The sequence below is a fragment of the Lithobates pipiens genome, unplaced genomic scaffold (assembly GCF_037356315.1).
Source record: "Lithobates pipiens isolate NorthernLeopardFrog02 unplaced genomic scaffold, aLitPip1_a1.2 Scaffold_16, whole genome shotgun sequence".
Taxonomy (NCBI): Eukaryota; Metazoa; Chordata; class Amphibia; order Anura; family Ranidae; genus Lithobates; species Lithobates pipiens.
In genome coordinates this window covers 251,767,974-251,784,855 of record NW_027507748.1, presented here as the reverse complement: position 1 = coordinate 251,784,855, position 16,882 = coordinate 251,767,974, and the positions used below count along the sequence as shown (strand labels likewise).

The 16,882-nt window shown below is 42.6% G+C and overlaps 1 long non-coding RNA gene across 1 annotated transcript; it reads right to left on the bottom strand.

Moving 5' to 3' along the window:
• Positions 1–379: 379 nt before the first annotated feature.
• On the bottom strand, positions 380–1,076 carry LOC143984322 (uncharacterized). Its single transcript, XR_013274793.1, has 2 exons — positions 738–1,076; positions 380–631 (listed from the first exon to the last, which is right to left on the bottom strand). It is a non-coding gene; the product is annotated as an uncharacterized LOC143984322 (long non-coding RNA).
• Positions 1,077–16,882: the final 15,806 nt, after the last annotated feature.

Below are 16,882 nucleotides of genomic sequence, written 5' to 3'. Positions count from 1 at the left end.
GAAAGTCAGAGTGTGTGTACGTGGCATTAGAGTTTGCAAATGACTTGAGACTAGGGCAGAAGTTTACCTTCCAGCAGAACAAACACACTAAACATACAGCCAGAGCTACAATGTAATGGTTTAGATTAAAGCATATTTGTGTTAGAATGGCCCAAAGTCCAGACCTAAATCCAGTTGAGAATCTGTTACATACATATTAGGTGAGGTTGAAAAAAGACACACGTCTATCAAGTCCAACCTATGAGTGTGATTATTTCAGTATTACATTGTATATCCCTGTATGTTGTGGTCGTTCAGGTACTTATCTAATACAGAACCAATTTTTTCCCCTGTTGGGACTTTAGTTAGGCAGTAGTCTCAAACATTTTTAGCAAAATAGTTAGAAAAAAAAGATTGTTTATTTCATAATAGTACATACATAACAATAAACACATAAGGATGCACAATAATTCATAAATGATACAACAATTCCAGTATTCCTAAAACAGCATATTGGGGATGATAGCTCCACTGTTGTCAATCACAAATCAATGCTGCAAACGACAAAGGCCCAATGCGTTTCAAGGTTGTCCAGAAATATATAACCTTTTCCTCAGGGGCTCATGATGCATTGCATTCCCATCTATGGACACTACAAAAAAACACACACAAGCAACAATAAGCAAACAGTGTCTGCATATAAGCACTCTATTTACAAAGAAACGGATAGATTGTATTATATAGTTGTGAGGGCTTACCTAGGTTGGAGTCCACGGTGCAGAGATGTACGCTCACCCTTGCAAATAGACACAGCCCACAGTAACAAACAGATAAGCTGGGCTGTAAATCTGTACACAGGGATTGACAGGAAAAGCCAAGGGATCGTCGAAGAAAGCCATTGTCCGGGATTCCAGAAGTCGGCATAAACGAAATACAAGCCAGGGTCAGAAGCCGGGGTCAGTCTTGGAACACTAACTTTGAACACAGGAACACAGGTACCTTTGGTGACAAGAGACAATGAACTGACAAAGCCCTTAGAGTGAAGCAGTGCTTTATAACCAGCTAATTGGGTAACCTGCCACAGCTGATCCAAGAGTGACAGGTACAAACATTGGCCAAAGTACTTATGCAAAACTAGGCATGGTTGGAAAGCAGGCAGAATAGAACTGAGGTGTGGCTCAGAGATAAAGAAACAGGAGCAAGAACAAACAGTCATTAGTTCAATACCACCCAGAGCCACTTGGGGCGCGACCACGCCTGGCCGTCTAAAAGACATGGTAGGGACTGTGACAGTTCCCTCCCCTTAGGAATGCCCTCAGAGGAGGGAACAGTCTAGTTCCTTTGGGCTTTCTTTGTTTTAGAAGTTCCAGCTGGGGAGACTTTTGTCGCTTGCAAGGCTCTTTCAAAAGTCTTCAGGTCCTGCTTACGGACTATGGTGCCATTTGAGGCATATGTGCAGTCAAGAGGTAGTGGGGACACTGGCACAGGAACTTCAAGCAGGAACCCCGACACAGGAACTTCAAGTGGGGACACCGACACAGGAACTTCAAGCGGGGACACCGACACAGGAACTTCAACTGGGGACACAGGAACTTCAAGCTGGAACACGGACACAGGAATTTCAACTGGGGACACAGGCACCGGAACTGCACTTGGGGACACAGGCACAGGAACTTCAAGCTGGATAGCAGGCAGAGATTCAGGGGTAGCAGGAAGGATCCTAGTAGTACCCACTTGCTGAAATTTTGGACGAGTTGGGCATAGAGAGATAAGGTGCCCTCTTACTCCACAATAGAAACAGAGTCCACAGCCTCTCCTCCGCTCTCTCTCTCTCCCTTAGCCCTTGTACACACGGTCGGAGAATCCGTCGGAATGTGTCCTATCGGACCGTTTTGTCGGATAATCCGACTGTGTGTGGTATGCATCGGACTGTTTCCGTCGGTATATCCGTCGGACCAAATTTTCCAACTTGCTGGAAATATTTTCCAACAAACTGGTCCGATCGGACATACTCCGATCATGTGTAGCCTACTCCGACGGACAAGGTGCCACGCATGCTCACATTCAAATTCTGACACGGAAGCGCTCGTTCAGGTAAAACTACTGCTCATAAGCGATATAGCACATTTGTCACGCTGCAATGTTAAAAATTCTTTCATGAAGCACATTCTCTTGTTCTTTACAATGCTGCAAGAAGGAACTTCTTTTGATGCTCATAGTCACACACACTTCTCCCGAACGTATTTCATTACTCTTTTTTAACCATTTCAGCAATACAATTTTAGTTTGCGTCACATCTACACAATTTTAGATTTTGTTTATTCTTTTTTGGATGTTTTTTTTTTTTTGGATTTCCTAAAAATCTCCTTTAAAGACAGTTTGCTCATTTCTCCTTTTTTTTTTTTTTTTTTTGTGTGTAAACTTACCACAACAACATTATTCTATTTTTGATATTTTGTTTTTCTTTTTTAACCACTTGCTTACTGGGCACTTAAACCCCCCTCAGTCCCAGACCAATTTTCAGCTTTCAGCGCTGATGCACTTTGAATGACAATTGCGCGGGCATACAACACTGTACCCAAATGAAATTTCTATCATTTTTTTCCCACAAATAGAGCTTTCTTTTGGTGGTATTTAGTTACAGCTCGGAGTTTTATTTTTTGCTAAACAAACAAAAAAAGATGCAAAAAAATAAAATAAATAAATCATGTTTTAATAGTTTGTTATAAAATTTTGCAAACGGGTCATTTTTCTCCTTCATTGAAGTGCGCTGATAAGGCGGCACTGATAGGCTGCATTGGTGGGCACTGATGGGCTGCATTGGTGGGCACTGATAGGCTGCATTGGTGGGCACTGATAGGCTGCACTTGTGGGCACTGATAGGCATAGTTAAGGCGGCACTAATAGGCACAGATAAGGCGGCACCGATGGGCACAGATAAGGCGGCACTGATGGGCAAAGATGGGCACAGATAAGATGGCACGGATGGGTGGCACGGATAAGTGGCACGGATGGGTGGCACGGATGGGCACTGATAGGTACCACAGATAGATGGGACTGATGGGCACTGATAGGTGGCACTGATAGGTGGCTCTGATAGGTGGCACTGCTGGGCACTGATGGGCGGCACTGCTGGGCACTGATGGGCGGCACTGCTGGGCACTGATGGGCGGCACTGGGGTGCAGCACCTTTGAGCAGATTGGGTGGCACTGTGGGTGGCACTGTGGGTGGCACTGTGGGCACTATGGGCACTGACGGGGGGCACTTACTTTTGCTTTTATTTAATTTCAGGATGGCACTGCGGGAGGCAGGTGGGCACAGGCAGGTGGCAGGTGGTCCCATGTATTGATGGCCGTGATCGGGACTGATGTCCCGATCACGGCCGCCGGTGATCGGCTTTTTTTTTCTCTCCTCGCGCTGTCAGCGCGAGGAGGAATAATAGCCGATTACCGGCTCCGTTCTATCACATGATCAGCTGTCATTGGCTGACAGCTGATCACGTGATAAGGGGTCGGGATCGACCCCTTACACGGATCGGTGATCAGGCGAGTCTCACGGACTCGCCGATCACAGAGCGCGCCGCGCGCGCCCCTCAGGGGGCGCGCAGGCCGCTCGTAACCAGGACGACGTCAATAGACGTAGTCCTGGAAATCTAGGTCCGCGCTAATGCCGTCATTCGGCAATAGCGCGGTACCCAAGTGGTTAATCTACAGGAGGTTGTTTATTGTTGGTACCCCTTTTTATTCATTTCACTTTGTTTTTTGGAAATGTACCTGCCTGCTCACAAATAAACTGGCCTTTTGGAAGGAAAACACATACGCAAGTATTTCTTCAAAAAAATACCTTTATTTAGTTGTCATTAACAGATAAAGAGGGAGGCAGCAATGTTGAAACTGGGGAGATTAGCGAAGCCTTTGGCCACCAGGGCACACATCAACTATTTAAACGCAAAAATTGGTGGCCTGAGGAATACATGTCTGAGGGAGAGAAGTCTGGTCCTGAAGTCCATGAAACCCGGAACAGCAGCAGATGACATCTATGTTCCCAGGCTGTGGTACTACAACAGGCTGCATCTTCTGTCAGACCAGACTGAGCCCAGGTCATCACTCTCTGGCCTCCTTCCACGCTTCCTTTCAGGCTGTGGCTGTGGTGCTGGAGGTGTGGCAGAAGGAGGAGGAGGAGCAGGGGCATGGGCCAAACCACACAAGTGTGTTTCTTGTGTGATTTGGCCCAACAGACCCTTGTTGAGGGTGTGTATAATAACCTCCTCACACAAGAGCTGTTGCCCCTGCTCCATTTTATCAAGCTTGCACGCAACCAAGGCGGCAAAGGACTCTTGGTAGGTGGGTTTTGCTTGGAGTGCCGCAGAAGCCTCACCAATCAGCCTCAGGGCCCACTCCTCAACATTCCCCCCCTTTCTCGCCCTTTTGCGTGGAAGGCGGAGGGGAGGGACCTGGCATTCAGTGAGGCTCCTTTGGCTGCCCACCGCCTGGCTGCCGCTTACCCCCGCCTCCTCCTGGCTGCCACTTTCCACAGCCACCACCTGGCTGCTGCATTCCACACCCTCCTGTTCCTGGCTGAGAACAGGAGTTCTTTCTGTGTATGAAAAAGGGACATATATTGAGTTTTTGGTTCATCAAACACACACAATTTTCACATCAACAAATTGTTAACCAATAGAAAAGACTATCATTCTGTGCCCAACATTTTTCTTTCTTGTCCTCAAGGTTTTGGCCACTACTGTCTATTGATATGTGAAACACTTTCCAAACTCAGCAATTAGTGAGCAAAAATCAAGTTAACATCATTCATTTTTACCCCACAAATATGTACAACAATACTATACCTGGCTCAAGCTGGGCTCCCACAGTTCTTCCTGAGTGGAAGGCCCAGGTTGGGTGTCGGAAGACTCATCGGGTGTGGAATGGAGCAGAGAAGGACGCGTGGAAGGAAGAGTAGAGAGGGATTCTCTGACCTCAGCCTGGTTGAACAGAAAATGCATCCTGTCATAATACCACAGGGGGGGAACATAAACGTCATCTGCTGAAGCTCCAGATTGCATGGACTTCAGCCTCTTGCTCCTCTCCCTCATATATGTACTCCTGAGGCTACCAATTTTGTTTTTTAAATAGTTGACGTCTGCCCTGGGGACCACCGGCTTCACAAACTCAACCAGTTGCAACATTGCTGCCTGCCTCTTTTGTCTGTTACTATATTGTGGGTGTGTTGCTTGCCACAGGAAGGGCATGTCTCTGTATTTATCGATGAACAGAGGGAGGAAGCTATGGTCGTTGAAGCCGTCCATAATGTCTGCAAGACACAACACAAGACAAACCCTAATGTCAGTCTAAACTCCACTATTGCAGGCCTCAATCTAGAAGCAGTGTAGCCTAGTGATGTACCAAGTTCAAAATTTTACCTTTGTTTGCACGTTCGTTGCGTCAGCTTCTCCCTCTGTTCACCGATCGTACAGACGACACACACGTGTTGTGTTTTATATACAGTGCGCATGCGTGAAACTCCGCCCACCCCTGACGTTTTTTCTAGACTATTCCCGCCCCTTCACTTCCAGCGCAGTGGGGAGAGCACATGGCGGAGAGAACGCAGGTGCGCAGAGTTCCACTAACGAGGAGGAGGGCGAGGAAAGCCCGGGGGCCTGAAACGTCCCGATCCTGGAAGAGAAGATTTATGGCCTCAAATATGTCTTTTGGAAAGATGTTGGAGATGGTGGACATATTGAACAGGACCGACTATGATGGGAAGTATGGACCTTACCCAAACTCAAATATCAGAAAGGCCAAGATCATGAATAAAGTTGTGAAGAGTCTTCATAAGAATTTTGGGGTACACCGATCCAAGGATCAACTGAGAAAACGCTGGTCAGACCTGAAACTGAGGGAGCACGAGCAGTACATAAGGATCAAGTGTGTTCTTGACAAAAGTAAGTAGTTGTTGTGTGTTCATATGATTATTATTGCTTGCATCCTGCTCCATGTGCTTTGATTTCATGTTGTGCAGTTTAAAATGGCCACTTTCAAGTTCATGGTTTCATTCGTTCGTAGGAAACATCGTTCTGCAGGTAAGTATTACAGCTGAACACATTGTCTCCAATAATGTTATCACCTTAAAGCTCGGCCAAAATAAACAATTGTACAACACTTCCAAACAATGTTTCATATTGTTAATTCTGCCCTCTGTGTGCTAATTCTTTCTTTTTTTCCATTCTCATAGGGGAGAGAAGACTCGGCAAGTATGAGGACACCAGGGACCACACCCCTCCCAAAGAAGGACAACTTCCAAAAGCAGAAACAGAGGAGGAGGGAGAGATCGTGGAGGTTGGGCAAATTGTCACCACAACAGGTGAGTGTCGGTGAACACAGCTTCCGGTAAGCTCATCAATGTATGTCACCATATTTTTATTACATGGTGTGTTTTTTTTTTGCTTTGTTTTGTAGGTGATGTGGAAGAAGATTCCCGTTTTACCAGTGAAAGTGCCCAGATCCTGTTTGGGGAGATAATGGGGTGCAATCGGGATTTGGAAAATATACAGCAAAACATCAATGATGTTAAAAATAAAATGAAGAACATCATTGATGTTTTGGGGATTGTGTGAAACACACAAAACTAGATAGGGTTTTATTTTTGATATTTTAAACAAAAAAATTTGTATTTCTCGAAATTACAAATTTGGAAGATGCACAGAGTGTGTAAACATGCGCTATCTCTCATCATGGGGGATCAATGTACGTGTTTTGTGTAAAGTGTCTGAGATGAAGGGGTTGCAGCCCCAAAGCATGTATATTGATCCCCCATGATGGGAGATAGCACATGTTGACACACTGTGTGCATCTTCCAAATTTGGATTTTTCAGGGGTGAAACTCCATGTGATGAAGGCAATATCAGCCCAGTTTGTACATACTCATGTCTGATATTGTCTTCACTTTTCATAGTTGAACTTTGTAAATTCCTGTGTTATGTATTTTACGGTTTGATACATGCCTGTTTGCACAAAAACACCAAGTAAACAAAATTTGGATTAAACTCTGTTTTTGATACACACAATTTCTTGGTTTGTTGTAAAAAACCTTTTCGAAACACACATGTGAATCTGCTTGTATTAAAAAGTTTAATTATCAACAATGTGTGGCTTACCTTTTCATTGCGCCAAAAATGTATTTGTAGTACAATTTTAGTTTGTGCTTAGAAGGAGTGTGATTTACTAAAGGCAACTCCACTTTACACTCCAAGTGCAGTTTCAGGTGTACTTTTGCAGTGCACTTGTAGTGCATAGTGGATGTGCCTTTAGTAAAAAAACACCCACAGTGATGTGTAAATTTGGACAATCATGCCATTTTCCTGCCATGGTGCTGAAAATTAGCACAATTTTGGTCAGTAATGCACTACATATATTAGTTACAAAAACAAGGTGTGTGTGTAGCAGACCCACAACATAATAAGATTATCTGAAGAAGAGACTGTCCCCTCATCTCGCTCTGAACTTGGGTTTGCACTGTTGGTGAAAAAAGCACAACTTGAAAAAACATAAATATACCTAGGAGACACCTAAAACCAAGCCAAGCAGTAAATTAAGGAGTTTCAGATAAAAATGTATTCTTAAAATGCCCCTCAGACATTGTCTGGCATATCAATGGCCCTCTACCCACAAAGTAGTGCATGTATTGGGTTCTAACATCACAGGCGCTTTGGGAGGGCAAGCTAGGATGAGCAGGTTCAAGGCCTGTGAGGTTATCTTCATTTTCCATCAAGTCTGCTTCTTGTTGGCCAACTGAGACCGCATAGTTTACAGAAACTTTTTTCATAAAATTGTGCAGAACACAGCACGCCAACACTATGTGATTCAGTTTGTATTCCGCCATGTGAATAGGCGTAAGAAAAAGGCGGAACCGGCTGGCCAGTATACCAAAAGTGTTCTCCACCACTCTTCGGGCTCTGGACAGGCGGAAATTAAAAATCCTCTGCTCTGGGGTGAGGGTCCTCATCGGGAAAGGCCGCATCAGATGGTTCGTCAGGGCAAACGCCTCATCCACGACAAAGACGAACGGGAGTCCTTCCTGATTCTATTCTGGGGGTGGCAAGCCCAGACTGCCACTCTGGAGACGCCAGTAGAACTCCGTCCGTGCGAAGACTCCGACATCCGTCCATTTTGCCCCACGTCCACATACAAAAAGTCATATGTCGCAGACACCACCGCCAACATCACGATACTATGAAACCCCTTATAATTATAATAGTACGACCCCGAGTTGGGTGGTGGAACGATGCGGACGTGCTTCCCATCTATTGCTCCTCCACAATTGGGAAAGTCCCAAAGACTGGCAAAGTGGGAAGCCACAGTCTGCCATTCCTGTGGCGTTGAAGGACACTGTGGAGTGAAACAAGAACAAAAATGAGTAATTTGACAAATCAACATTGCAAGCAGATTAGACACCAACATTTTTGGTAAAAATTAGTATAACATTTTGGGAACTTAGTATTTAAAGTCTAAGGTTATGAGAGTCATCACCCCCCCATCCTCCCCATCTGATGGGCCCTTGCTAAAAAATGAGGGGGGGATGTTTAGGACAGGTAACCCTATCCACTTGATTGAGAGCTGAATGGCTAAATAATGTGTGCTACTTTGGGAAGCCCCTCCTTAGTTACACTATTGGCAGCCCACCGGACAGGTAAGAAGTGTCATAATACCAAAAAGAAACCAAAATGTAAGTACATTTTGACATTATGCTATTACATATCAAGATAATTAATAGGTTAAAAAAAAAAATGCATTTGAAAGTATTGAGGCAGGACCTTGCACTACATGCTTAGGTGAACTCGTCCATAAATGTGAGCATCAAAAAGGTAGGTATAGTGTGTATTGGGTTTGGTAAAGTCAGCAGATAGAGGATTGCTATCAGCTGAGCTAGCAGTTGGGGGGAGGGGGGTTCTTAATGAGTTTGGCACAACCCCCCAAAAAAAAAATGTCACTCTGCATGAATTGAAGCACACACATAACATTTGTAGACATTTTAGGGGGTGTTTAGGGAAAAACAATACTATATGGAGCTGACAAAAGACATTGGTAAGTGACTAGACTATAGTTTTATGGGCCAAGAAGAGCATGGTGGGGAAGTTAGTGAGGCAAATATGCCTGAGGACAAAGGGACAGAGTATATGAATTAGAGAATATTGCAATGATGGTAATTAGGGAATGAGGAAAGAAATGCAAGACATTAGCAATCATGAAATACATAGAATGTGATGTTAAAGGATAAAACTTACCTTCATATAGTCCTTCTGCAGGACCTGAATGATGGCAGAACAGGTCTCTTGAATAATGATCCCCAGAGCCTGGGGGGGAGATGCCTGTAGAGAACTTGAGGTCCTGTTTTTAAATATCTCTTTATTTTATAATTTTTTTAAACATATAAAACATCCATCCACTACAACATAAAACTCCAACACATTCCCCACAATCAAAAAAGGGCCATCATACTCCCCACACCCCCACATTCCCCAACTCCAATCACTTACAAATAATCTTTCATCTTCCCTGAGGTACAAAACTCCTCCCATTTTTTCCAATACTTTGAGATCTGATTCTCCACATATCCTTCTTCTCTTATTTGTTTCTCCAAATAGTATATTTCATTCATTTCACATTTCCACTCTATTATTGATGGCGCTATTTCCTTTTCCCATTTCTGTGCAATTACAAGTTTTGCCACTGTAGTCATACAGTGCAAAAACTATATCTCCTTCTGTGTTATTGACTTGGTTGTATGTGAGAATAATGCTACATTTATATCTGGCTTTATCCCTATACCTGTCACCTGCTGGTATATTTCCATTATCTTACCCCAAAAAGCTCTTATCCTATAACCGCTAAACCATATATGTTCTAGAGTACCCTTTTCTATTTTGAATCTCCAAGAAGTTTCAGAGTTCCTTTTATTTATTCTGTTCATAACTACTGGACTTCTATACCATCTTGTTGCTACTTTATAATTTTTTTCCTGATATTTAATTGCTAGGGGTATTTTATGCATTCTTTCAAATATCACTTCCCATTCTTTCTCAGTCATCTCTTTCCCAGTTTCTTCCTCCCATTTTTTAACACCTACTATTTTTTTAAATTTTTTGGGAAATCCTTTTGTATTATCTTTTGCATTCTTTCTTCCAATGTAATATTCATTAATTCAGATTATCATAATTTACTTTAAAGTTACTCACTTCACCAAATCTTTCTAGTTCTTTTATCACATTAGGTATTGTAATTATAGGGTTAGTTATATATAATAAAAGATCATCTGCATAAGCAGCCATCTTGTATTCTTTGCCATTGACCTTTATTCCTCTGATATCCTTATTTCCCCTTATAGCTTCCATAAGGTGTTCCATTATCATAACATATAAAAGTGGTGATAGGGGACACCCCTGTCTGGTCCCATTTGATATTTCTATATATTCTGACAACATCCCATTTGCTCTCACTTTAGCTCTTGAATTCCTATATAGTGCCACTATCCTTCCCAACATTTTAGGCCCCATTCCTATTTGCTTCAATACTTCCTCCAAGAACTGCCATCCCACCCTATCAAATGCCTTTTCTGTGTCTATAGCCAACAGGCAGGGTGGGATGGCATTTCTCTGAGCGTATTCCATCAGTGTGCATGTCTTAATAATATTATCCCTTGTTTCTCTGCCCTTCATAAATCCTGTTTGATCGAGACTTATATGATCTGATATAATCGCCATTATTCGTTTAGCTATAATCTTGGAGTATACTCTTATATCAATGTTTGTCAAAGATATTGGTCTGTAATTTTTACAAACTGATTGGTCTTTTTCAGGCTTTAAAATTAGTACAATATGGGCCTCCGTACTCTGTGCTGCAAATGGCTGTTTTTGAGATATAGAGTTATATGTTTTCCTGAGTATAGGAGTAATTAAGTCTTTAAATGTCTTATAGAATCTAGCAGTATATGGTTGTTGTTTTTTTAAAATTCGGGCCATCACTTTGCCTGATTTATTTCCAAATTTATACCACTGTGCTCTGTTTTTTTCTCTTATCTGAAGGGTCTCTTCATCAAGCATTGACTGCAGCTCCAATTGTTTTTCCTTTAATCTTATTCTATCATCCATTTTCATACTCATCTTATGTATCCCCTCTATTTCACTAATCTCCATTTCCAATTGATTTTTTTTTAATCATTTTTCTTTTTTTTATTCTTGCTCCATGCTTGATGAATATTCCCCTCAGAACACATTTTAATGTTTCCCATTGAATTGGGGGTGACGTTTCATCTCCTTCATGGATTGTTAGAAATTCTTTTATAGTTTGTTGTATCTCTACCTCACATTTATTATCTTTAATTAAATTATCATTCAGTCTCCATATCCCATTCCTTTTTTTTGTTGCTATTACTGAAAGCTCTACATATATTGGGGCATGATCTGACCATAGGAATCCCCCTATCTCTGATATTGGTTTCATCATCAGGCCTGCTCTATTTACAAAAAAATAATCTAATCTATGGTATGAGTTATGAATATTTGAATAATATGTATAATTTTTCTCCGTTTGATAGTGAGCCCTCCATATATCAGTTAGTTGGTATTTTCTCAAGGCATTTTTAAATTCTTTTATTTTAGTATTATTCTTTTTTTTTTGCATATGGGTATTTGTATCCCTTTTTATATCCATCAAAAAATTCAAGTCACCACCCACTATTACTATTCCCTCAGCTTTCTCCATTGCGTCTGATAGGGCCTTCACTCCAGTCTCAATTTGCCCATAGTTAGGAAGGTACAAATTAATTATTGTAAACATTTTTCCATATAGCTTAAGTTTTACTATTAACGACCTCCCATCCTTACCTTCATGTTTTTGTATTATTTGGACTGGTAAATCCCTATGAAACGCAATCGATACACCTTTTGATTTAGAATAAGGAAAAGTATCATGTATCCGTACATTATAGTTTCTATTATTTAGTTTGGGTATATGATCTGAGCGAAAATGTGTTTCTTGAAATAGTACTATATCAGTTTTTTGTTTATGCATAAAATTTAATATTTGGCTTCTTTTCGAAGGGGAGTTTAGACCTCTTACATTAAAAGAACAAAACTTTACACTTCCCATAAAAAAAAAAAAAAAATGGAACACTTACTGTAATAACACAAATACTAGATCATACCAACCAATCTCCTCACCTATCCCACCCCGTCCCTTATCCCACATTCATTCCATAACTTACATCCCACTCCCTCCCCACCCCTAGGACACCCCTTATCCCCTATTTAATGACTATATTAGTCTATTTTACCAAAGGTAAGGTCCCTATTGAGGGGGTATCTGACACTGCTGAACTAAGTTTACTACCAATCGGCCATCACATGCTATTTTTTCATTTCTATTCATATTATTATTTTCTTTTCTATTCATTCACCTTTTTCCTTCTCCCTACCTTTAGATCAGCTTGCCTTTCTATTTTTTTTTTATACATCTTTCGGCATTTTCCCCAAGATTTAACCATTTTTTTCCTTTCTATCCTTCTCCCTCTCTCCCCCTTAACTATAGTAAAAGGGCTTAAAAGAAGATTAAGTCAAAGAGAAGGAGGGGACAGAGAGAGGAGGGGGGGGGAAGGAAAAAAAAAAGGGATGGGGGGCGTGGGGGTGATACCCACCCTCTACTAAGTGTCTACTTTAAGGTAAGACATACAATTGTATATCTGACAAATCAAGACGGTGCAATACCTCACCAATAACCCTGTGATATTTTAAGATCATATTCACAATACATCCATATGTTCTATATTATATTCATATTAATAACACCATATTATAATTCATACATTACATGTGATATTCTACACATATCTTATCCTATCAATTTAGTGACATTATCTTCTCAATCATCTTTCTTCCTATTACCCTATACCATATTCCTCCCTACTCTCACCACACCACCCAACACCTAACATCCCCCCCACCTACCACCCCCCCATATACCTGTACCCAATTTCCTCCCCATACTTCCACCCCTCCCACCGCACCCCCCCCCCTTCCCCTCCAACTCAACCCTCCCCACCGCCCTAATTCCTTCTCATAAAGCCCTTAGGCCAGTCCAATATTTTTACTTCTGAAAGTTGCAGGTTCCTCTGAAAGTCCTCTAGATCAGCCAGATCTCTAAATATTACAGCTTGCCCTTCATGCTGAACCTGTAGCTGAAAGGGAAATTTCCATCTATAATGCATATTTTTAATCCTTAGCTGCTCCAACAATGGCTTCAGTGCCCTTCTTTTATCCAATGTTAATTTAGATAAATCCTGAAAAAAAGCAAGTTTGATCCTTCATACTGTATATGATTATTTTTCCGTACTGCTGCCATGATCTTCTCCTTGGTTTGCACATAGTGGAGTTTACATATTACATCTCTGGGCTTGTTTACATCACCTTTTCTTGGCGCCATAGCCCTGTGCACTCTATCAATTAATATTTCTGTTTTTGATAAGTCCTGTAATATGTTAATAAAAATCTTTTGAGTTACTTCAAGGAGCATTTCTGAGGTCACACTTTCCTTTAATCCTCTTATTCTTATATTACTCCTTCTACTCCTGTTTTCTTGTTCATCCATAACACTCACTACTTGCTTTAGGTCCTTTTCTTGCTCTTACAATTTTTCCTTTGCCTGATTTAATTCCTTCTCCAAGCTTTCCATTCTTATATTCATACCTTCTATCTTTTCATGCCTTTCAAGAGCTATTGTTTTTATCTCTTGAATTTCTGTTTTATACACATTCTCCATCCTTTGAATATAATGGTCCATATCTGCCCTTGTGGGTAAGGAGGTTATATATGCTTTAATATCCCAGTCTTCATTTTCTTTCTCCTTTTTATCCAGTATGTCAATTGGGGAGCTATTTCTAGGGTGATTTATAATTTCTTCTCCTGATATACCTGATACTAATGATGATTCCACTGAATTAATTACCTCCTGAGATAGCTGTGGTGAATGTGTTATATATGATGTTTGCATCATTATTTGAGGCTGCAGTTGTTGAAAAAATTCCTTTATATGAGTGGTTTGTATGCCTTGAGCCTCTGTATTGTTTTTGCCTTTGCTGTCCTTTTTATTCCCACCAGAGCATAATGGTTTATTCCCCTTTTTGGGTGCCATTTTATTTTTAATTTATTTTATTTTAAATTTTTTATTTATTCCCGATGAATACGCTTTATTCTCCAGATACAGTGCTCCCGTACACTATTCACGATAGATCATCCATACTATTATGGGGATAGATGGAGATATAGATGGAAATATAGAGTTCATATATTCACTTCCTTATATATTCAAAGGTAAGCAGACGATGAATACGCTTTATTCTCCAGATACAGTCCTCCCGTACACTATTCACGATAGATCATCCATACTATTATGGGGATAGATGGAAATATAGATGGAAATATAGAGTTCATATATTCACCTCCTTATATATTCAAAGGTAATCAGACGGGCGTCTTTTTTCCCCTACCACTATTAAATATTGCTCATAAACATATACACAATCAGTTCACTAAGAGATGAAGCATGGGGAAGAAAAACGAAATCTCACCCCTATATTAACTATCTATCAAGCATTTGTTTTCTTGCTGCCATTATTGCTGTTATATTTCATAAATACTTTAGCGATTTCCATATAATTCCTTATATAATACTGACAGTGGTAGATAAATTTCAGGATGAAATACAGAGATATAAGAATTAAACAGTCACTCAGTCCCCCCTGGTTTTTGGAGGTATTACCTTATGCCACATTGCTTTCCTTTTAGTGTATTTTACTTTAGCGTATTATATGGTACTGACCTCCAGATAGTGTCCTTAACCACTTGCCGACCGCCGCACGACGATATACGTCGGCAGAATGGCACGGGCAGGCATATGGGCGTATATATAAGTCCCTGCCTGCCCGCGGGTGGGGGGCCCGATCGGGCCCCCCCCCGGTGCCTGCGGCGGTCGGCATTCCTTCGAGAGCGATCCGGGATGAGGGGGCGGCCATTCATTCATGGCCACCCCCTCGCGATCGCTCTCGACGAATGGAAATCCCCGGTGACATCACTTCCTCTCCTGTAATGTAAACACAGGAGAGGAAGTGATGTATTCTCTCCTCCGTGTCGGTAGTTTTCGTTCCGACACGGAGGAGAGCGGATCAGTAAGTTGCACCAACACTCTACACACACAGTAGAACATGCCAGGCACACTCACACCCCCCCTTTACCCCCCGATCACCCCCCCAATTACCCCTGCCCCCCAGTCACAGTGACACCAATGTCATTTTATTTTTTTTTATTTTTTTTTTTTTGCATTGGTGTCATTTGTGACTGTAATAACTGTTAGGGCAGTTAGAGTTAGCCCCCTTTAGTTCTAATGTGCCCCCCTAACCCCCCCAATAAAGGTTTAACCCCGTGATCACCCCCCGTCGCCAGTGTCACTAAGGCTGGGTTCACATTGCAGCGGTTTATGAGAACGAATGTGATTCGCACCGCACTGCAGTGCAAATCACATCCGATCTCTGTGCGATTCGAGTTCAGCCATTCGCCGCACCCGCCACACCCGCCGCACCCGCCGCAAATTCGCACGGGACCCTTTTTTTGGCCCGCAGCAGAATCGGATCGCATGGGTGTTCACACCATGCGATCCGAGTTTGCAGATCGCACTGCGATATGCGAACTGATCTGGGGGTGTCAGTAACATTTCACTGACACTCCCAGCAGTTCGCATAGGGCAGTGTGAACTGCCGCCGGGAGGCATGCGATGCGGGAACCCGCCGCGGATTCGCGGCGTTTCCGCATCGCTCCAGTGTGAACCCAGCCTAATAAGCGATCATTTTTCTGATCGCTGTATTAGTGTCACAGGTGACGCTAGTTAGGCAGGTAGGTATTTAGGTTCGCCGCAGCTTTTTATAGCGCCAGGGACCCCCATATACTACCGCATAAAGCCCCCTGATTGCCCCCTAGTTAACCCTTTCACCTGTGATCACCATATAACTGTTACAGGTGACGCTGGTTGGTTAGTTATTTTTTTATAGTTTCAGGGCACCCGCCATTTATTACCTAATAAAGGTTTAACCCCCTGATCACCCGGCGGGTGTCATTTGTGACTAATAACTGTTAGGGCAGTTAGGGTTAGCCCCCTTTAGTTCTAAGGTACCCCCCTAACCCCCCCAATAAAGGTTTAACCCCGTGATCACCCCCCGTCGCCAGTGTCACTAAGGCTGGGTTCACATTGCAGCGGTTTGAGAACGGATGTGATTCGCACCGCACTGCAGTGCAAATCACATCCGATCTCTGTGCGATTCGAGTTCAGCCATTCGCCGCACCCGCCGCACCCGCCGCACCCGCCGCAAATTCGCACGGGACCCTTTTTTTGGCCCGCAGCAGAATCGGATCGCATGGGTGTTCACACCATGCGATCCGAGTTTGCAGATCGCACTGCGATATGCGAACTGATCTGGGGGTGTCAGTAACATTTCACTGACACTCCCAGCAGTTCGCATAGGGCAGTGTGAACTGCCGCCGGGAGGCATGCGATGCGGGAACCCGCCGCGCATTCGTGGCGTTCCCGCATCGCTCCAGTGTGAACCCAGCCTAATAAGCGATCGTTTTTCTGATCGCTGTATTAGTGTCACAGGTGACGCTAGTTAGGCAGGTAGGTATTTAGGTTCGCCGCAGCTTTTTATAGCGCCAGGGACCCCCATATACTACCGCATAAAGCCCCCTGATTGCCCCCTAGTTAACCCTTTCACCAGTGATCACCATATAACTGTTACAGGTGACGCTGGTTGGTTAGTTATTTTTTTATAGTTTCAGGGCACCCGCCATTTATTACCTAGTCTCACTAG